The sequence below is a fragment of the Arachis ipaensis genome, chromosome B3 (genome assembly GCF_059453495.1).
Source record: "Arachis ipaensis isolate K30076 ecotype BB chromosome B3, ASM5945349v1, whole genome shotgun sequence".
In the NCBI taxonomy this organism is placed as follows: Eukaryota; Viridiplantae; Streptophyta; class Magnoliopsida; order Fabales; family Fabaceae; genus Arachis; species Arachis ipaensis.
In genome coordinates this window covers 79,877,218-79,900,368 of record NC_142438.1, presented here as the reverse complement: position 1 = coordinate 79,900,368, position 23,151 = coordinate 79,877,218, and the positions used below count along the sequence as shown (strand labels likewise).

Sequence of the window (23,151 nt, the reverse complement as noted above, 5' to 3'; positions counted from 1 at the left end):
AATAATGAAGACTCAAGAAAGCATGTAACAATCATCAATCATCAATTTCATCAACAAGAAATGGAAATTGCAAAGGAGAAGTGAAATTGTACTATAACTTGAATTATAAGAAAGTGTAAGAACAATGTAACTATAAAGAGTAACAGCAAGAGATACTTATGATGAGCGGATAATTTATACGCTTTTTGACATTGTTTTTAGTATGTTTTTAGTAGGATCTAGTTACTTTTAGGGATGTTTTCATTAGTTTTTATGTTAAATTCACATTTCTGGACTTTACTATGAGATTGTGTGTTTTTCTGTGATTTCAGGTATTTTTTGACTGAAATTGAGGGACTTGAGCAGAAATCAGATTCAGTGGTTGAAGAAGGACTGTTGATGCTGTTGGATTCTGACCTCCCTGCACTCAAAGTAGATTTTCTGGAGCTACAGAACTCGAAATGGCACGCTTTCAATTGCGTTGGAAAGTAGACATCCAGGGCTTTCTAGCAATATATAATAGTCCATACTTTGGCCAAGAATAGACGACGTAAACTGGCATTCAACGCCAGCTTTCTGCCCAAATCTAGCGTCCAGCGCCAGAAAAGGAGCCAAAACCAGAGTTGAACGCCCAAACTGGCACAAAAGCTGGCGTTCAACTCCAAGAAGAACCTCTACACGTGCAACACTCAAGCTCAGGCCAAGCACACACCAAGTGGGCCCCAGAAGTGGATTTATGCATCAATTACTTACTTCTGTAAACCCTAGTAGCTAGTTTATTATAAATAGGACCTTTCACTATTGTATTAGTCGTCTTTTTGACCATCTTTGGATTACCTTATGATCCTTTGATCACGTTTTGGGGGCTGGCTATCTCGGCCATGCCTGGACCTTTCACTTATGTATTTTCACGGTAGAGTTTCTACACTCCATAGATTAAGGTGTGGAGCTCTGCTGTTCCTCAAAGATTAATGCAAAGTACTACTGTTTTCTATTCAATTCATCTTATTTCGCTTCTAAGATATTCAGTCGTACTTCAATCTGAATGTGATGAACGTGACAATCATCATCATTCCCTATGAACGCGTGCCTGACAACCACTTCCGGTCTACCTTCGACTAAATGAGTATCTCTTAGATCTCATAATCAGAATCTTCGTGGCGTAAGCTAGAATGATGGCGGCATTCAAGAGAATCCGGAAAGTCTAGACCTTGTCTGTGGTATTCCGAGTAGGATTCAATGAATGAATGACTGTGACGAGCTCCAAACTCGCGATTGCAGGGCGTTAGTGACAGACGCAAAAGGATAGTAAATCCTATTCCAGCATGATCGAGAACCGACAGATGAATAGCCGTGCCGTGACAGGGTGCGTTGACCATTTTCACTGAGAGGATAAGATGAAGCCATTGACAAGGGTGATGCCTCCAGACGATTAGCCGTGCCGTGACAGGGCATTGGATCATTTTCCCGAGAGATGACCGAAAGTAGCCATTGACAGTGGTGATGTATCACATAAAGCCAGCCATGGAAAGGAGTAAGACTGATTGGATGAAGATAGCAGGAAAGCAGAGGTTCAGAGGAACGAAAGCATCTCCATTCGCTTATCTGAAATTCTCACCAATGAATTACATAAGTATTTCTATCCTTACTTTATGTTTTATTTACATAATATATTGTAGCCCATATGAGTCAACTTAACTGAGATTTACAAGGTGACCATAGCTTGCTCCATACCAACAATCTCCGTGGGATTCGATCCTTACTCACGTAAGGTATTACTTGGACGACCCAGTGCACTTGCTGGTCAGTTACACGGAGTTTGGCATCATGTTTTGGCGCCATTTCCAGGGAAAGAAAGAGCAATGAACTTTACATAATTAAAGTGTAATCATGATTCCGCGTACCAAGTTTTTGGCGCCGTTGCCGGGGATTGTTTGAGTTTGAACAACTAACGGTTCATCCTGTTGCTCAGATTAGGTAATTTTCTTTTTGTTTTCTTTTCAAAAATTTTTCAAAAATATTTCAAAATTTTCTCAGCTGTTTTCGAAAAAAATTTTAGATTCAAAAATTTTAAGAATGAATTCTAGTGTTTCATGAAGCATGTGAAGCCTGGCTGGCTGTAAAGCCATGTCTAAATTCTTTTGGACTGAGGCTTCCAACCATCAGCTGTTATATGACTGTAGGGTATGTCAGGCATGTCATGTCTGAATTACATGCTGAAGCTTGGCTGGCCATTGGCCATGTCTAGTGTTTTGGACCGGAGCTTTCATTGAAAGCTTGGCTGGCTAGTGAGCCATGTCTAATTCCTGGACTGAAGCTTTGGACTAAGAATGCAAGATTCCTGGAATTCATATTAAAAATTTTGGAATCCTTATTTTCCTTTTTCAATTAATTTTCGAAAAAAAAATCCAAAAAAAATTAGAAAATCATAAAAATCAAAAATATTTTTCTGTTTCTTGTTTGAGTCTTAAGTCATATCATAATTTTGGTGTCACTTGCATATGCATCTTGCATTTTTCAAAAATTTCATGCATTCATAGTGTTCTTCATGATCTTCAAGTTGTTCTTGGTGAGTCTTCTTGTTTGATCTTGATGATTTTTTGTTTTGTGTTGTATGTTGTTTTTCATATGCATTCTTGAATTCTTAGTGTTTAAGCATTAAAGAATTCTAAGTTTGGTGTCTTGCATGTTTTCTTTGCATTAAAAATTTTTCAAAATTGTGTTCTTGATGTTCATCATGATCTTCATAGTGTTCTTGGTGTTCATCTTGACATTCATAGTGTTCTTGCATGCATTCCTTTTTTTGATTCAAAAATAAAAGAGAAAAACATGGAAATGATGTTTTTAATTTCTTCTCTCTCCTCATTAAAAATTCAAAAAAAAAAATATATCTTTCCCTTTTTCTCTCTCATAAATTCGAAAATTTGAGTTGACTTTTTCAAAAATTTTAAAAAAAAAAATCTAGTTGTTTTCATGAGTCAAATCAAATTTTCAATTTGAAAATCCTATCTTTTCAAAAATCTTTTTCCAAAAATCAAATCTTTTTCAAAATTCTTAGTTATTTTCGAAAATTCCAAAAATCTTTTTCAAAAATCTTTTTCTTATTTTTATATCAAATTTTCGAAAATAACATAATCAATTAATGTTTTGATTCAAAAATTTGAAGTTTGTTACTTGCTTGTTAAGAAAGATTCAAACTTAAAGTTCTAGAATCATATCTTGTGATTTCTTATGAATCAAGTCATTAATTGAGATTTTAAAAATCAAATCTTTTTCAAAATTAATTTCTAAAATATCTTCTTATCTTACCTTTTTCAAAAAGTTGGTTTCAAAATATCTTTTCTAACCTCCTAACTTCTTATCTTTTCAAAAATTTGTTTCAACTAACTAACTAACTTTTTGTTTGTTTCTTAACTTTTTCAAAACTACCTAACTAACTCTCTCTCTCTAATTTTCGAAAATATCTTCCCTCTTTTTCAAAAATTTCTTTTTAATTAACTAATTATTCTTATTTTTATTTTTGATTTTAAAAATTTTCAAAAAATACTAACATTTTTCAAAAACCATTTTCGAAAATCACTAACTCTTTTTCAAAAATTATTTTCGAAAATACCTTCTCTCTCATCTTATTCTATTTATTTATTCATCTACTAACATCTCATCTCACATCTCAACCCTCCTCACAGTTGTGTTTCTTCCATTATATTACATTCTTTGTCTCCCCCTCTTCTTCCACTCACAAAGGGATCCCTATACTGTGGTATAAAGGATCTCTATTATTATTATTATTTTTCTGTGCCCTCTTCTTTGTCATATGAGCAGGAGCAAGGATAAGAACATTCTTGTGGAAGCAGATCCAGAACCTGAAAGGACTCTGAAGAGAAAACTAAGAGAAGCTAAATTACAACAATCAAGAGATAACCTTTCAGAAATTTTCGAACAGGAAGAGGAGATGGCAGCCGAAAATAATAATAATGTAAGGAAGATGCTTGGTGACTTTACTGCACCTAATTCCAATTTACATGGAAGAAGCATCTCCATTCCTGCCATTGGAGCAGACAACTTTGAGCTGAAACCTCAATTAGTTTCTCTAATGCAGCAGAACTGCAAGTTTCATGGACTTCCATCTGAAGATCCTTTTCAGTTCATAACTAAATTCTTGCAAATATGTGATACTGTTAAGACTAATGGAGTAGATCCTGAAGTCTACAGGCTCATGCTTTTCCCTTTTGCTGTAAGAGACAGAGCTAGATTATGGTTGGATTCTCAACCCAAAGACAGCCTGAACTCTTGGGATAAGCTGGTCACGGCTTTCTTAGCCAAGTACTTTCCTCCTCAAAAGCTGAGCAAGCTTAGAGCTGATGTTCAAACCTTCAGACAGAAAGAAGGTGAATCCATCTATGAAGCTTGGGAAAGATACAAACAGTTGACCAAAAAGTGTCCTTCTGACATGCTTTCAGAATGGACCATCCTAGACATATTCTATGATGGTTTATCTGAGCTATCAAAGATGTCACTGGACACTTCTGCAGGTGGATCCATTCACCTAAAGAAAACGCCTGCAGAAGCTCAAGAACTCATTGACATGGTTGCTAATAACCAGTTCATGTACACTTCTGAGAGGAATCCCGTGAGTAATGGGACGCCTATGAAGAAGGGAGTTCTTGAAGTTGATACTCTGAATGCCATATTGGCTCAGAATAAAATATTGACTCAGCAAGTCAATATGATCTCTCAGAGTCTGAATGGAATGCAAGCTGCATCCAACAGTACTCAAGAGGCATCTTCTGAAGAAGAAGCTTATGATCCTGAGAACCCTGCAATAGAAGAGGTAAATTATTTAGGTGAACCTTATGGAAACACCTATAACTCATCATGGAGAAATCATCCAAATTTCTCATGGAAGGATCAAAAGCCTCAACAAGGCTTTAATAATGGTGGAAGAAACAGGTTTAGCAATAATAAACCTTTTCCATCATCCACTCAGCAACAGACAGAGAACTCTGAACAAAATACTTCTAATTTGGCAAACTTAGTCTCTGATCTGTCTAAGGCTACTGTAAGTTTCATGAATGAAACAAGATCTTCCATTAGAAATTTGGAAGCACAAGTGGGCCAGCTGAGTAAAAGGATCACTGAAATCCCTCCCAGTACTCTCCCAAGCAATACAGAAGAGAATCCAAAAGGAGAGTGCAAGGCCATTGACATAAGCACCATGGCCGAACCTGTGAGGAGAGGAGAGGACGTGAATCCCAAGGAGGAAGACCTCCTGGGACGTCCAGTGATCAATAAGGAGCTTCCCTCTGAGGAACCAAAGGACTCTGAGGCTCATACCATAGAGATTCCATTGAACCTCCTTATGCCCTTCATGAGCTCTGATGAGTATTCCTCTTCTGAAGAGAATGAGCATGTTACTGAAGAGCAAACTGCCAAGTTTCTTGGTGCAATCATGAAGCTGAATGCCAAATTATTTGGCATTGATACTTGGGAAGTTGAACCTCCCTTGTTCATCAATGAACTAAGTGATCTGGATCAACTGACATTGCCTCAGAAGAGACAGGATCCTGGAAAGTTCATAATACCCTGCACCATAGGCACCTTGATCTTTAAGGCTCTGTGTGACCTTGGCTCAGGAATAAACCTCATGCCCCTCTCTGTAATAGAGAAACTGGGAATCTATGGGGTGCAAGCTGCTAAAATCTCATTAGAGATGGCAGACAGTTCAAGAAAACAGGCATATGGACAAGTAGAGGACGTATTAGTAAAGGTTGAAGGCCTTTACATCCCTGCTGATTTCATAGTCCTGGATACTGGAAAGGAAAAGGATGAATCCATCATCCTAGGAAGACCTTTCCTGGCCACAGCAAGAGCTGTGATTGATGTTGACAGAGGTGAAATAGTCCTTCAATGGAATGAGGACTCCCTTGTGTTTAAAACTCAAGGATCTCCCTCTGCAACCATGGAGAGGAAGCATGAAAAGCTTCTCTCAAAGCAGAGTCAACCCAAGCCCCCACAGTCAAACTCTAAGTTTGGTGTTGGGAGGCCACAACCAAACTCTAAGTTTGGTGTTGAACTCCCATATCCAAACTCTAAGTTTGGTGTTGGAGAGTTTCAACAATGCTCTGAACATCTGTAAGGCTCCATGAGAGCCCACTGTCAAGCTATTGACATTAAAGAAGCGCTTGTTGGGAGGTAACCCAATGTTTATTTATCTAATTTTGTTTTTGTTTTTCAGGTTTTATAGGTTCATGATCATGTGGAGTCACAAAATAAATAGAAAAATTGAAAACAGAATCAAAAACAGCAGAAGAAAAGTCACACCTTGGAGGAGCATCTGTTTGGCGTTCAGCGCCAGAACAGAGCATGGTTCTGGCGCTGAACGCCCAAAATGGGCAGCTTCTGGGCGCTGAACGCCAGAACAGGCATGGTTCTGGCGTTCAACGCCAGAAATGGCACACAAATGGACGTTGAACGCCCAAAATGGGCACCAACCTGGCGCTGAACGCCCAGAGTTGTGTGCAAAGGCATTTTTACATGCCTAATGGGTGCAGGGATGTAAATCCTTGAACACCTCAGGATCTGTGGACCCCACAGGATCCACTAAGGATCTGTGGACCCCACAGGATCCCCACCTACCTCCACTCACTTCTTCTCACCACTTTCTTTCACACAACCCCATAAACACTCTTCCCCAAAAACCCTTCACCAATCACCTCAAACTCTCTTCCCCATCACCTCTTCACCACTCACATCCATCCACTCTTCCCCATAAACCTACCTCATAAACTCCACCTACCTTCAAAAATTCAAAACCAATTTCCCACCCAAACCCACCCATATGGCCGAAACCTTTCCCCCCTCCCTCCCTTATATAAAACCCTCCATTCTTCATCAAATTCACACAACACACCCCTCTACACCCTTCTTGGACGAAACACTCCCCACTCTCCCTCTCCTCCATTTCTTCTTCTTCTTCATCTATTCTTTCTTTTATTGCTCGAGGGCGAGCAAAATTCTAAGTTTGGTGTGGTAAAAGCATAAGCTTTTTGTTTTTCCATTACCATTGATGGCACCTAAGACCGGAGAATCCTCTAGAAAGGGGAAAGGGAAGACAAAAGCTTCCACATCCGAGTCATGGGAGATGGAAAGGTTCATCTCCAAAGCCCATCAAGACCACTTCTATGATGTTGTGGCCAAGAAGAAGGTGATCCCCGAGGTCCCTTTCAAACTCAAAAGAAATGAGCATCCGGAGATCCGACATAAAATTCAAAGAAGAGGTTGGGAAGTTCTAACAAATCCTATCCAACAAGTCGGCATCCTAATGGTTCAAGAGTTCTACGCCAATGCATGGATCACCAAGAACCATGATCAAAGTAAGAACCCGGATCCAAAGAACTATGTTACAATGGTTCAGGGCAAATACTTAGATTTTAGTCCGGAGAATGTGAGGTTGGCGTTTAACTTGCCCATGATGCAAGAAGATGAACGCCCCTACACTAGAAGGGTCAACTTTAATCAAAGGTTGGACCAAGTCCTTATGGACATATGTGTAGAAGGAAATCAATGGAAGATTGACTCCAAAGGCAAGCCGGTTCAACTAAGAAGATTGGACCTCAAGCCTGTAGTTAGAGGGTGGTTGGAGTTCATTCAATGCTCAATCATTCCCACTATAGACCGGGCCATCATGATCCATAGCATCATGATTAGAGAAGAGGTGGAAGTTCATGAGATTATACCTCAAGAACTCCACAAGGTGGCTGACAAGTCCTCCACCATGGCAAGGTTAGCCTTTCCTCACCTCATTTGCCACCTATGCAATTCGGCTGGGATTGATATAGAGGGAGATATCCTCATCAAAGAGGACAAGCCCATCACTAAGAAAAAGATGGAGCAAGCAAGAGAGCCCACTCATGGAGCTCAAGAGGCATATGAAGCTCATCACCATGAGATCCCGAAGATGCCTCAAATGCACTTTCCTCCACAAAACTATTGGGAGAAAATTAACACCTCCCTAGGAGAATTGAGTTCCAATATGGGACAACTAAGGGTTGAACATCAAGAGCACTCCATCATGCTCCATGAAATTAGAGAAGATCAAAAAGCAATGAGGGAGGAGCAACAAAGACAAGGAAGAGACATAGAAGAGCTCAAGGACATCATTGGTTCCTCAAGAAGGAAACGCCACCATCACTAAGGTGGATTCATTCCTTGTTCTTATTTCTTCTGTTTTTCATTTTCTATGCTTATCTATGTTTGTGTCTTTATTACATGATCATTAGTAGTTAGTAACTTTGTCTTAAAGTTATGAATGTCCTATGAATCCATCACCTCTCTTAAATGAAAAATGTCTTAATTCAAAAGAGCAAAAAGTACATGAGTTTCGAATTTATCCTTGAACTTAGCTTAACTATATTGATGTGGTGACAATGCTTCTTGTTTTCTGAATGTATGCTTGAACAGTGCATATGTCTTTTGAAGTTGTTGTTTGAGAATGTTAAATATGTTGGCTCTTGAAAGAATGATGACTAGGAGACATGTTATTTGATAATCTGAAAAATCATAAAAATGATTCTTGAAGCAAGAAAAAGCAGCAAAGAACAAAGCTTGCAGAAAAAAAAATAGGCGAAAAAAAATATAGAAAAAAAAAAAAAGAAAAAGCAAGCAGAAAAAGCCAAAGCTCTTAAAACCAAGAGGCAAGAGCAAAAAGCCAATAACCCTTAAAACCAAAAGGCAAGGGCAAATAAAAAGGATCCCAAGGCTTTGAGCATCAGTGGATAGGAGGGCCTAAAGGAATAAAATCCTGGTCTAAGCGGCTAAACCAAGCTGTCCCTAACCATGTGCTTGTGGTGTGTAGGTGTCAAGTGAAAACTTGAGACTGAGCGGTTAAAGTCAAGGTCCAAAGCAAAAAAAGAGTGTGCTTAAGAACCCTGGACACCTCTAATTGGGGACTTTAGCAAAGCTGAGTCACAATCTGAAAAGGTTCACCCAATTATGTGTCTGTGGCATTTATGTATCTGGTGGTAATACTGGAAAACAAAGTGCTTAGGGCCACGGCCAAGACTCATGAAATAGCTGTGTTCAAGAATCATCATACTGAACTAGGAGAATCAATAACACTATCTGAACTCTGAGTTCATATAGATGCCAATCATTCTGAACCTCAATGGATAAAGTGAGATGCCAAAACTATTCAAGAGGCAAAAAGCTATAAGTCCCGCTCATTTGATTGAAGCTATGTTTCATTGATAGTTTGGAATTTATAGTATATTCTCTTCTTTTTATCCTATTTGATTTTCAGTTGCTTGGGGACAAGCAACAATTTAAGTTTGGTGTTGTGATGAGCGGATAATTTATACGCTTTTTGACATTGTTTTTAGTATGTTTTTAGTAGGATCTAGTTACTTTTAGGGATGTTTTCATTAGTTTTTATGTTAAATTCACATTTCTAGACTTTACTATGAGATTGTGTGTTTTTTTGTGATTTCAGGTATTTTCTGACTGAAATTGAGGGACTTGAGCAGAAATCAGATTCAGAGGATGAAGAAGGACTGCTGATGCTGTTGGATTCTGACCTCCCTGCACTCAAAGTGGATTTTCTAGAGCTACAGAACTCGAAATCATGCGCTTCCAATTGCGTTGGAAAGTCGACATCCAGGGCTTTCCAGCAATATATAATAGTCCATACTTTGGCCAAGAATAAAGGACGTAAACTGGCGTTCAACGCCAGCTTTCTACCCAAATCTGGCGTCCAACGCCAGAAAAGGAGCCAAAACCAGAGTTGAACGCCCAAACTGGCACAAAAGCTGGCGTTCAACTCCAAGAAGGACCTCTACACGTGCAACACTCAAGCTCAGCCCAAGCACACACCAAGTGGGCCCCGGAAGTGGATTTATGCATCAATTACTTACTTCTGTAAACCCTAGTAGCTAGTTTATTATAAATAGGACCTTTCACTATTGTATTAGACGTCTTTTTGACCATCTTTGGATTACCTTATGATCCTTTGATCACGTTTTGGGGGCTGGCTATCTCGGCCATGCCTGGACCTTTCACTTATGTATTTTCACGGTAGAGTTTCTACACTTCATAGATTACGGTGTGGAGCTCTGCTGTTCCTCAAAGATTAATGCAAAGTACTATTGTTTTCTATTCAATTCATCTTATTTCGCTTCTAAGACATTCATTCGTACTTTAATCTGAATGTGATGAACGTGACAATCATCATCATTCCCTATGAACGCGTGCCTGACAACCACTTCCGTTCTACCTTCGACTGAATGAGTATCTCTTAGATCTCTTAATCAGAATCTTCGTGGCGTAAGCTAGAATGATGGCGGCATTCAAGAGAATCCGGAAAGTCTAAACCTTGTCTGTGGTATTCCGAGTAGGATTCAATGAATGAATGACTGTGACAAGCTCCAAACTCGCGATTGCAGGGCGTTAGTGACAGACGCAAAAGGATAGTAAATCCTATTCCAGCATGATCGAGAACCGACAGATGAATAGCCGTGCCGTGACAGGGTGCGTTGACCATTTTCACTGAGAGGATAAGATGAAGCCATTGACAAGGGTGATGCCTCCAGACGATTAGCCGTGCCGTGACAGGGCATTGGATCATTTTCCCGAGAGATGACCGAAAGTAGCCATTGACAGTGGTGATGTATCACATAAATCCAGCCATGGAAAGGAGTAAGACTGATTGGATGAAGATAGCAGGAAAGCAGAGGTTCAGAGGAACGAAAGCATCTCCATTTGCTTATCTGAAATTCTCACCAATGAATTACATAAGTATTTCCATCCTTATTTTATGTTTTATTTACATAATATATTGTAGCCCATATGAGTCAACTTAACTGAGATTTACAAGGTGACCATAGCTTGCTCCATACCAACAATCTCCGTGGGATTCGACCCTTACTCACGTAAGGTATTACTTGGACGACCCAGTGCACTTGCTGGTCAGTTACACGGAGTTGTGAACCGTGGTTTTGGCATCATGTTTTTGGCGCCATTTCCAGGGAAAGAAAGAGCAATGAACTTTACATAATTAAAGTGTAATCACGATTCCGCGTACCAACTTACAATGGGAATTAGCAAAATCCAAGATCAAAGTTGAAATGCACTTGAATGCAAAAACCCTAGTATAAATCCTAGTAGAGAAGATGATGAAAACTTAAAGAAAAACTACACTAAAAACTATCTACCACTACTCCTAAGCTATTCTAATGTTATGCTATCCTATGGTCTTCATTCTCCCTTCCATATGAGCTAAATGGCTTCAAAAATGGGCCTCAAATCTATCAAAATTGCGAGTTACGTGCTATTTTAATGAAGGCATGTACGTCCACGTGTGCGGACGCACAGACGTGTGCGTCTGCACACTCTGCAAAAAATCTCGACCCGTGCGTACGAACAGGAGGTTGTGCGCACGCACACTAGGTGATGCTTGAATGGACGCGCGACACAGCTCACACGCACGCGTGACACTAATTCGATGGCTGTGCGTACGTACGCATGTCTGTGCGCATGCACACTAGGCTGAGCTCTTCATCATTGATTCTTCATGCTTCCTCCACTTTGGATGCTCTTCTTTCTTTTTCTCCATGCCATTCCTGCCTTATACCTCTGAAATCACTAACAAATAACATCAAGGCATCCAATGGAAGTTAATTGGAATGAAATTAATCAAATTAGGCACAAAAGAGCATGTTTTCATAATCAAGAACAATTTAGGAGGAAAGTTCAAATGCATGCTATTTAGTGGAATAAGTGCAAGTTTATATGATGGAATCCATTCAATTTCAACCAAAAATCATCATCAAATATGGATTCATCTGTACGCACAGATGTGTGCATACGCACACTTTGCTGAATGTTCACCTGTGCGTACGCACAGAGGGTTGTACGCACGCACACATGCTAATTCCTTCTTGTGTGCACGCACACACGCTTGTGCGCATGCACACTTGACTGTGTAACAACCCTGGTTTTTGAAAATCAAATGATTAGTTATTTATAATTTATTATATTTGTTGACAATTATGTTTTAAGAAAATTATTTAGCTAGAGGTAATTAAATAGAGTTTCATGATAATTGGAGTTTAAACTAATTAGAATTTTTATATAATCTTTATTGGATCTTTGGTATAATTGAAATTATAATTTTGATAATTGAAAAATAAGAAGAATTGTATAATTTAATTTAAATAAATTCTATTTTGAATGAATTATGTTATTAATTTGAACTCCTAGAAATTATTTTATTAGAAATGATTAGATTCATATTTATAAATACTTTAAGTTTAAGTCAATTAATATTTATGTACAATTTTTATTATAATTAATTATTTTATAAATTAAAATTAAAGTTTCAGAGATAGAAAAATAATAGAGATTTGTATGATTTAATCTAGAAAATTGATATTTGAATTTAAATTGTACTTTACAAAATATAATTAACTTGTTCATTTTATAATGTAAATTAGAAATAATTGATTGAACTTAGCAATATGTTGATAAATAATGTTCCTAAATATTTTTAATAAAGTATATTTGATTTTAAAATTACTCTACCCTTCAATTTTATCAAAATATCTATTCATATCTATCCATATTACTTTATAAAATCCCTAATTTCTAACCCTAATTCCCAAATTGAATCAGAAACCCTAATTCCCAAATCAAAGAAACCCTAACCCTAATGTTTCACTTTCCTCAGCCTCTGAATGCAACCTCCACCCCCTTTTCTTCCTAACCACAATACATACACAAAACAGAGAAAGAAACGCAGAGATGGAGAGGAAGAAGAGAAGGAGAAGGGCGTGGCGCCGCCGGCTGGGTACCGCCACCGTCCATCCCATCGTTGCGCCGTGCACGTCGAGCCCGTTCCGCCGCTGACATCACCGAAAGGAGAGCGACCACCATGAGGAGCCACCGCCATCACCATCAGAGTTATCGTCGCCGTTTGTGGAGCCGCAAGGAGCGTCGCCGTCGTGCCAACCACCCACGCCGAGATGGAAGAGAGAAACAGAGGAGAGTAGTGTCGCGTCTACTGCGAGCTCGCCACGGAGGAAAGCCACACCTTCGCGGAAGGAACGAGGAGAGGAAGACGAGCCCGAGCCCAGAGCGGAAGGAAGAAGGCGTCGCTGTACCTTCCATCACCGTCGCCGTTCGTGCTCCGTCGTCGCAGCCGTTCCATGGAGACGCGTCACCAACGCTGAGTGATGGAGGAAGAGAACGCACGGGAGGAGCCGCTACTGTTGGGTTGCTGTTCTGCCACCGTCGCTGCCACGTGATGAAGGAGGAAGTTGCCCTGCCACCATCCGAGCTTGCTGCTGCAATCGTTTGTACTGCTACTTCTTCGTTCTGTTATTACTTTCTAATTGTTGTAAGACATTCTTGCTCTTATTTCAATTTGAGTTAGCCTTGAATGACTAGTATTGTTCATTTTATCTGTTTTGAATTCACCGTTTCTGATTGCTGCCGTGACCACCTCATGTTGCTGCTGGCTCTGTTTAAAAATGGCTGCTACTTCTGGAATCCCAGATCGGAGAGGAGAGGAGGCGTTTAACCTTGTCATTGTTGCTGCCATGGAAATAGGTGCTGGAAACTGCTAATAGAGCATCTGCGTTTAGTGATTTTTGCAAGGTTCGACTAACTGAGGTAGGGGATTTAACGTTTTTAATTTAGAATGGCTACAAAGTTATTGGATAAGTGCAAATGGTTAATAATAGTTAAGAATTTCTTAATTGACAAGAATGACTTGAAATGTGTTTGAGAATGGTTAGCTATTGTGATTTTTCTAAGTTATGATTCGAATTAAATGTGGTTGTGAACGGTGATTAAACTGGTGATATTGATTTTGATTTGAGGCTGTAACTATTACCGATTTTCTAATTGTTTGGAATTATTGAGAATCCTGTTATTTGATTATGTTGAGCTGGTTGCCAAAAGCTGGTGAAATTCTGATCTTTGACGGATTTATATTGAATTGAATGATGTGCTGGTTATTGGATATAGTGTAACGGTAGTGGATTTGTTGGAAATTCTGATCTTATGTGATATTGCTGAATTGGTTGAAATTTGGTTGTGAATTGTATTTTGAATTACTGATTTTTTTGTGATGAGTTGACTGAGATTTTGATCTTGAGTGAGTTATTTTGAATTGTTTGATATTGAATTGGAATTTTGGTATATTGGAATGGCTGTGAAATAGACTTGTGACGGGTTGAAATTAGTTGAAATGGGGTTGTGAATGATTTATTTAATGTTACTTATTAAGCTGAAAAATGTTGAGCTAATTATTAAAAATCTGACGTTTTGATAATTGATGAATGGAGTTTAGATTAAGGCTGTGATTGTGACTGGTTCTATTGCTGTGAGTGATTGATTAATTGGTAAGATAAATTCTGGCTAAGTTGTGGTTGTATTCTGATTATTAAGAATAAGTGCTTGTTGTTGTTTTTTAGTTATCTGATGTAACGGAACGGCTGTGATACTGACAACGACTGATTGGAATTGGCTTTGATGGTTGCTAAAGTTGATTTATAATTAATTAGAATTAAGTTTGAGAACAGTTAAAAGATTGAAGTTTGATTACTAAATCATTCTCTTCAAATTTGACTTTTAAAACTAAATAGTAACTGTGCTAAAGAGTAAATGACATTAAAATAATTAGAATTATGAAAGGCTGATTTTTGGGATTACTAGTTGATTGAGTTTAATTTTGAAAGGATTCCATGATATGTGAAAAGTAAATATGAATTGATGAGATTGGAGTTGGATTGATGGATTAGTTGGAATTGTGGAGTATAATTGATTTGTTAAATATTATGAATTGTGAATGTCTGATTGATTGAGAATTATCTGTTTGAAAATTGTTGGGAAAAGGATTGGTGATTTGTGGAGAAAGAGGGAACCCGTAACGGTGGCTAGGTCCGAGTTTTAGGGGAAGTGCTGTCGAAATTTTATAAAAATCTGAGGTTTCATTTGAAAAGTTATTTTAGAAGCTTTGAATTTGGAAAATTATATCACTTGAGCTTTATTTAGTTTAGAAAAGAATTAAAACATTTTGAGTTCAATTTACCAAGGAAAGGAATTATGTTTCGAACTTGAATTATTTAAGAAAGAAATTATGTTTTGAATTTGATTCAATATAGAAAGAGTTATGTTTTGGGCTTGAAATAAAGGATTACCTTTTTAGAAATTTGGTGAAATAATAATATTTGAATTTAAATAGTAAGAGAGATGATTTTTGAATCTTTGTGAAGTTAGTAAACTTGAGAAAGAGTTTTATTTGATAACTTCTAATGAAAGGTTATGTTTTGAAAAGTGTTTAATGAATTTAAAAATAAATGATTTTCTTGAGTCTTTGATAGAGAACTAAAATGAAAGATAGTTTTAAAGTTGCCTTGACTCAAGATTGCCATAGCAGAGATTATGAACTGAATTGATGATTGAGACTTTTATGACCGAATGGTAAAGAGAAATGGCTTGAGCCAAGATATTGCAAAAGTGAAAGATGTAAAGTTTATACAGTATGATTGAATAGAGAAAGAAAGAGGTACTGCATAAGAATGTGAAAGTAATGATGAATAATGAGAATGATAATGAATGATGATAAAGAGAATGATTATGTAATGATCTGCTGCGTGAAGGCAGCCAGATAGATGGTGGTACGACCACTAAGAGCGCTTCCCTGGGATACTTAGCTATAATGCTATTCTGTAAATCAGAGGACTCTTACAGAGGTATCGAGAAAATACATAACTAACATATGCTCCTGTAAGTCAAAGGACTCTTACAGTGAGTGTGTTGGGCAGACTAGCTCCACCCTGCAAGTCAAAGGACTCTTGCAGTGGTTTGCCCCGCAAGTCAAAGGACTCTTGCGATGGGTGTTGCCAACAGGGAAGCCTTACCTGGTCAAAGGACTCCGGGTAACGTCGGGAGCGGGTATGTAACCGACAAATGAGCTCATTACCTGCACTAGGGCTAGACATGCATCATCCTTGTTTGCGCATCTGCATTTGATTGGGTTTGCTCGTTGTACTTCCCTGTGATTATGTTGTTTGCCTTGCTGTGACTTGTTTGTGTGTTGAATTGAATATTTGGTTAGTGCTATTAGTTGGTGAATGTATGATGATGAGTAAGAATTGATGTTGTGATTGAAAATTAATTGTGTGGTTAAAAAATGCTTAATATGACCAGTTTTATATTTTGGAATTTGCCTTGAGCTTAGAGATTTTCTTTGGAAGAGGTAAATAAGTAGTTAAAGTAAAACCAAGAATAGTATTTTCATAAGAGTTTAATAAAAATATAGTTTCCTTGAGTATGTTAATTATTTGCATTCTATTTCATTACTTTTATGGCATTCCCATTCCCTACTGAGAACATGTGGTTTGTTCTCACCCCAAAATTTTCCACCCTTTCAGTGACACAGGTTCGAAGACACAGTGTGAAGCTGGGGCGATTATAGAATTTATTTATGAGTTAAGTTTAAGATAATTTGCTTTCATAGAGTTCCCTCGCCCTTATTGCTTAAGATTTTTATTTCATACAGAGGGATAGGATTTGTATCTGAGTTTTATTTGAAATCTTTTGTATGACAGATATTATTATTAATAATTATGTGATTATTATTACTCTGAAATGTTTGATATATGATTTTGATTATCAAAAACAAAATTTTCTGGAATTTTCTATAAAACTAATCGCGATATCGAACTAAAGGCTCAATAGTAAATAGTTAATAAAGGTAAGCAGGTTGGTAACGCCTTACTTTCGGTACGATCATGACGTTCTGGAAGTTGGGTCGTTACAGACTGTGTGTACTTTTCCTTGTTTTCTTCATGTGTTCTCCCTTGTACATGCTTTCTTCCACTTTTACCAACCTATTCTTGCCTAAGTCACCTGAAATCACTCACAAAACATATCACAGCATCGAATGGCATAAAAGTGAAATTAAATTGCTCAATTCAAGCACAAAAACGCATGTTTTCACATTAATGTCCAAATTAGGGAGAAATCACAAAAGTATGCTATTTTGGTGCCTAAGTGTGAGTTTATGTGATGAAATCCATCCAAATCAAACCAAAATATCTCATCAAATATGGACTCGTCAATTCCCCCGCACTTAAACAATAACATATCCTCATGCTCAACCAAACAAGGAGAATAATCAAAGGGGTAACAACTTATTGAATGCAACTATCTATATGCATTCAATTATACTATATACTATCTATATCTATCTATCTATCTATCTATAGTTCCTATTGATTTGGTGAAACAAACAATCAAATTCCCAAACAGGAGTATAGACATGTAGGGCTAAGCAAAGAAATAGCTCAATGCAAACAAAATCTAAAGAATTGATTTAACTCATCAAAATGAAGCAACTTGCAAGAATACATGATAAGAGAGGTGGAAACATAGAATTAAGTGATAGAACCCTCACTAGGTGTGTATGCACTCTAATCGCTCGGTGTCTAGGGTTTTTAATCACTCATGTCTCCTCTAAAAATGCTTTCAAGGATTTGCTTTTCATCTAACAATCAACAACCATGTGATGCATGAATGCAATTATCATGAGGGCTAATTAAGGTTGTAATGGGGTTAGGGTCAACATGGGATAGATATGGCTAAGTGGACTAAGATTGAATCCTTGATTAGTTTAAGTATCCAACTTAACCTATCTCATTCCAATAACAAAAATATGCAATCCTAACCTTCCCACTCTCACTTTTTCCACACATTCATGTATGGTCATTCATTCACATCACATATGCATTCCTTATTTGTTTCTTTTCTCTTTGGGGTAACTTTTGTCCCTTTTTTTTTTCAATCAAAATAAATGCATAAGGTTTAGTAGTTCATACATGAATGCACCCATTTTTCCATAATTTTTCTTTCAATGCATAACCAAAATTACTTTTCTACCAAAGTTCTTCCCAAGAATTCCCCCACACTTAAAGTGTAACACACTCCTCAACCTAAGCTAATGAAGGATACAATTCAAGGTAAATTATGGTTTTTCGCTTAAGGTTGTGCTGTGGTAACATAGAAAACAGTGGGGTAAGTAAGGCTCAAAGGGGGGTAACAATGGTAGATATAAAGGGTAAGTCTATATGGGTTAGTGAGCTATACGAAGATGGCCTCAATCATACTAAATGCATTCAAACATCAATTATCGGAAATAAAGAATTAAGCAAAACTAAGATCACAATCATAGAAGAGATATAGCACACAATGAACAAAAGTTTTGTGGTTATAAATTGTAACCACTCATTATAGACTCAAATCTCACAAGGTATTTTGTTCTTTCCTCTTCTATGTTCCATAAAAATCATTCAAGCAACATTAAAAATAATTTTCCAAATCAATTCATTAGAACGCCCTAAAACAAAATTCTTGAAAATTTTTGTTGTTTTCACCAAAATTATTTCCTATGTGTATATATGATGTTGTGATGGATGCAAAGTTCAAAATTTCCTAGTTCTTTTCCTAATTTTCAAAAACCAAAAACTAACATGATCAATTAGGACAAAATTGAACTAAGTACTATACTATTCACAACATCCATTCACAACCAAAATTCATAAGCTATATATCATGTAAAATAAAGTGCAAAATATATATATATATATATATATATATATATATATATATATATATATATATATATATATACTAAAAATGGGGATGCAATGCTGGAGTGGAAAACTCTGAGACACTCCAAAAAATTGTATGTCCTCCCCCACACTTAAATGGTTGCACGGTCCTCCGTGCCAAAAATCAAACCGGGGGTGGTCAACTCTGAGACACTCCACCATTTGGCGATAGTGGGTAATGTAGTCGCTGATAGATGATGATCGCACGGGTAAGCTCTGTAGTGGTCTTAGCTGCCTCTGCTGCCTCTGCTGCCGTCTCTACTATTTCTCCAACTCTCTCAACTGTTGGCTCCTCCACTACCTGTTCCTCTGCCTCAGCTGTCAGCTCTGTCTCAGGCTCGGGCTCTGGCTCTGGTGTAGCTATAGGAGGTAGACCGGGATCTCTACCATCAATCATGGCTGCCAACCACTGAAACTGGTGCTCAGTGCGGCGGATGGCCTAAAGAATGTCCTAGGCCAGCTCATAAGTTGTCCGAGGAGTAGGTGCGGGTGTTGAAGGTGTAGAAGGTGCTAAGGGTGTGGATGATGATGGCAGCTCTGTAGTCTTTCTCTTCTTCTGTGGCGGCCCATCATATTCTCCATATGGCAGAAATGGCTGGGTGTTGATGTAGACAGATGTCCGGTCTATCGGACGTCTCTCCGCCCCAGACAAAGTAGCCAATCTGGTGATCATCGATGGGAAGGAGACATTGTACTTCTGCTGTTGGTTCACCTTCCACATCGACTCTCTGATAAGAGGAAGAACAGATATCCTCTTTCCCTCCGAAATCGCCGAGAGTAGTACTGCGACACGGACCCGAATGTGAGTAGCATGCATGCTTGGCAAGATGTAGTCGACGATGATCTACTGCTAGATCCTCGCCTCAGAATGGAGATGATCACATGCAATGCATTATGGGACCACGTTCTCCCCTCTGCTGTATTCCCAGTGGGCCTCAGGAAGCCCAATCCTCTTTAGAACTGCATCTAAGGAAAGCTTGCCCGAAGTCAAGTCTGCCACTATCTTAGGGTAAGAATTGCGGGTCAGAGGAATATGCGGAATTTGTAAGAGGGCCTTTAAAGCATGATCGGAGGTGTCTAGGGTGACACCTCAAAGAAAAATGGATGTGGCCTCTCTCTCAGCAGATTTTCGTAGAATTCTTTGACCATGTGTTCATTAATTTTCACAGGGTCGAATTCTACAAACTTTGACTGGTAGAAATCAAGTCAGTTATGTACGACTTCCGCATATTTCTCTGGTATACTGAACTTCCTCTCATAGTGGAAAGCTTTCTTTTCTAATTTCTTATACTGCTCATGGGCTTCCTCAGTGATAAAAGTGTCCGGCTGAGTGCTCGGACGTGCGGGAGGAGGAGGCAAAGGGTTGGCCTTCTCCTTTCCCTTGCGAGGCATCCTGAAAAAGGACAAAAACGGGATACAACTTAGGAGAAACAACTAAAAATCACAAAAGCAAAGAGAAAATAGTAAAACAATGCAAATTTGAGCCAATAAAGTAAACAGATACTTAAATGAGGAAAACATATTCAAAAGAAGTGATATGCTCAAAGGAAAATGTAGTTTTCCATAATCAAGGAACCTAAGTAGCAATAAAAGGGAATGAATGACAATTAAAGCATAAATAACTCAGGTATAGCGATGAAAGTGAATTAACTAAAGAAAATTGGTCATTGTCATTATGCATTGAAACTTGAAAGATTAGCAAAAATTGGCACAAAGAGAATAATCAATTCATCAATTAAAGAACTTGCCTATTCAATACCAAAAAGTAAAAATAATCAGCCAACACAGCCCTTGTTCACAAAGCAATACTTGATGGAAATCAATTTGAATTGCTCAAAAAACTTGAAGGAACAACTGGCTATGTGTGTGATCATTTATGTTTTAAAAACTGCATGAATAAGCAATATTATCACTTCACTCGCTAACTTTGTATGCACTTAACATATGACGCCAACCAAGTAATCAAAGCTGAAATTTCAGTTCAATTTGGCGTTTTAAGCAAAATCAGCAACTAAATGCATAACCAAACAAATGATCAAGTTAAAGTATGATATGCACAGCTAAAATTACACCAAACAGTTGATCAAGCTGAAAAGTTAAAGCCAATTTGGTGTTTCGAGGAAAAGTAACACTAGGTGCATATAAGATTCAGTCTTAACCATCATCCAATATGTAAGAAAACTGCACAAGTATGAATTAAAATGCCTTATGAAAACAAAATTCAAAGCTCATGTTGATCAGCCAAGAGAATCAAATCAAAAACATCATTTAGGCAATATATCAAGCATGTGGTGTGCATCAATTTCAGACAGCTTTCTCAGTTCAATTTCAGCATCAATCAACCCAGAAATTACAGAAAGATCAGCCAACAACAATTCCAGTCCAAAAACACAAGTTTAACTAACCTAAGCCTAACCAAAATTTCTAAAACAGAATAAAAAAGTAGTTAAAAATAAATAGCAAAGAAATGGAACGGGGTAGGGAGAGGGTAGAACCTGTGTTGATGAGAGGGAAGGAATAAGGTAAGATGAGGCGGAGGGGTGGTGGTGTCATAGCGGCACAGAAGTCTGCCGCTGGAGCTGAAGACGCAGGCAGAGAGGGCGTGGAGACAGGGGTGATGCGCAGAAAGGAAGAGAAATGGAGAAAGGAAGGAAGAAGGAAGAGAGAGAGGGTGGGCAACGATGGTCGCTGGTGTTGGCATCGAGGTCGGACAGAGGTGGCTGGGTGTAACGACCCAACTTCCAATACGTCATGATCGTACCAAAAGTAAGGCGTTACTGACCTGTTTTCCTTATTAACTATTTACTATTAAGCCTTTAGTTCGATATCGCGATTCAATTTTAGTAAAAATACCAGAAATTTTTGTTTTTGTTAATCAAAATCATATAGCCAACATTACCAAGTAATATTAATCACATAATTATTAATAATAGTAATATTATACAAAAGAATTTAAATAAAATTCAGGTACAACTCCTATCCCTCTGCATAAAATAAAAACCTTAAGCAGTAAGGGCGAGGGAATTCTATGAAAGAAACTCAAGTCATAAACTTAACTCGTAAATAAGGTTTAACAATCGCCCGCAGCTTCAAACGGAGTCTTCGAACCTGTGTCACTGAAAGGGTGGAAGATTTTGGGGTGAGAACAAACCACACGTTCTCAGTAGGGAATGGGAATGCCGTAAAAGTAATGATTTACATGCAAATAATTAACTCAAGTTTCCAATGTAGTTTTCTTTATCAAACCTTTTCAAAAATTTCTTAAGACTTACTTGAAACCGTTTAAATCCCTTTCTTTAAATCATATTACTTACATAAAGTCTCAACCGCATTAGCAATTCATCAGCTACAAATAGCATTCCTCAACCATCACAGTAACTAAGTAAATCAGCAACATAAATAATATACCCAAACCTCATTTCACAAATACCATTCCTCAATACTTTACTAAGTTCACAGCATCAACAAAAATATCTAATCAAACACACAAGCAAGTCACTAAGACAAACAGCACAATCACAAAGAGACAAGACAAGCAACACAAATTATAAAGAAATAAAACAAACAAACACAATCAAATGCAGATGCGCAAATAAGGATGATGCATGTCTAGCCCTAGTGCAGGTAATGAGCTCATCTGTCGGTTACTAACCCGCTCCCGACATTATCCAGTAACCTCTGTCTGGATAAGGCTTTCCTATTGGCTATACCCCTGTGTACAGGAAATAACCCCTCTGCCACCACAGGGTCCACTGCACGCAGGAAATAACACATCTGCCACTGCAGGGATGTACGCCGACACACCTTCTGTATACAGGAAATAACCCCTCTGCCACTACAGAAATGGAACAGGTGGTCACGGTACTTTTGTAGCAGGAAATAACCCCTCTGCCTTACAGAAATAAAATATGGATCTGTACCGTAGGAAAGCGTTCTCAGTGATCACACCATTATCTATCTGACTGCCTCACTGCAGCAGATGATCATACAAGTATATCTGGAGTTGCCTTAACGCAACAATTGAATAAACACATCTCTTGGGTTGCCTCAAGCAATAAATGACCTTTCAACAAGTCCTCTGCTTTTTATTCTCTTTTATAATCATAAATACGCAAGCGGGACAAAACCCATGTCCTTGCCAACAATTTCACAAACTGAATACCTTTCCTCAAAAGAATCAGTGTAATTATCATCATAAGTTACCATTCCCATTATTCATCTCCAGTTATATATTCTTATACAATATCTCTCTCTTTCTTTATTCAATCATGTTGTACAAACTTCACAGCTTCCACTTTTGCAACCGCTTAACTCGAACCAATTTTAAAACTATTTTCTAGTTTATTTTTCTTTCAAAAGACTCAAGAAAATCATTTATGTTAAATTCACTAAATACTTTTCAAAGCATCACCCTCTTACTAAAAGTAACCAAATAAAACTCTTTTTCAAATTTACTAACTTCCCAAAGACTCAAAACCCATCTCTTTTTACCATTCAAATTCAA

At 37.9% G+C, this 23,151-nt stretch overlaps 1 non-coding gene across 1 annotated transcript; it reads right to left on the bottom strand.

The window, feature by feature from the left end:
* Nucleotides 1–4,327: 4,327 nt before the first annotated feature.
* LOC148571283 (small nucleolar RNA R71) lies at nt 4,328–4,435 on the bottom strand. The gene has a single exon (XR_015907959.1). It is a non-coding gene; the product is annotated as a small nucleolar RNA R71 (small nucleolar RNA).
* Nucleotides 4,436–23,151: the final 18,716 nt, after the last annotated feature.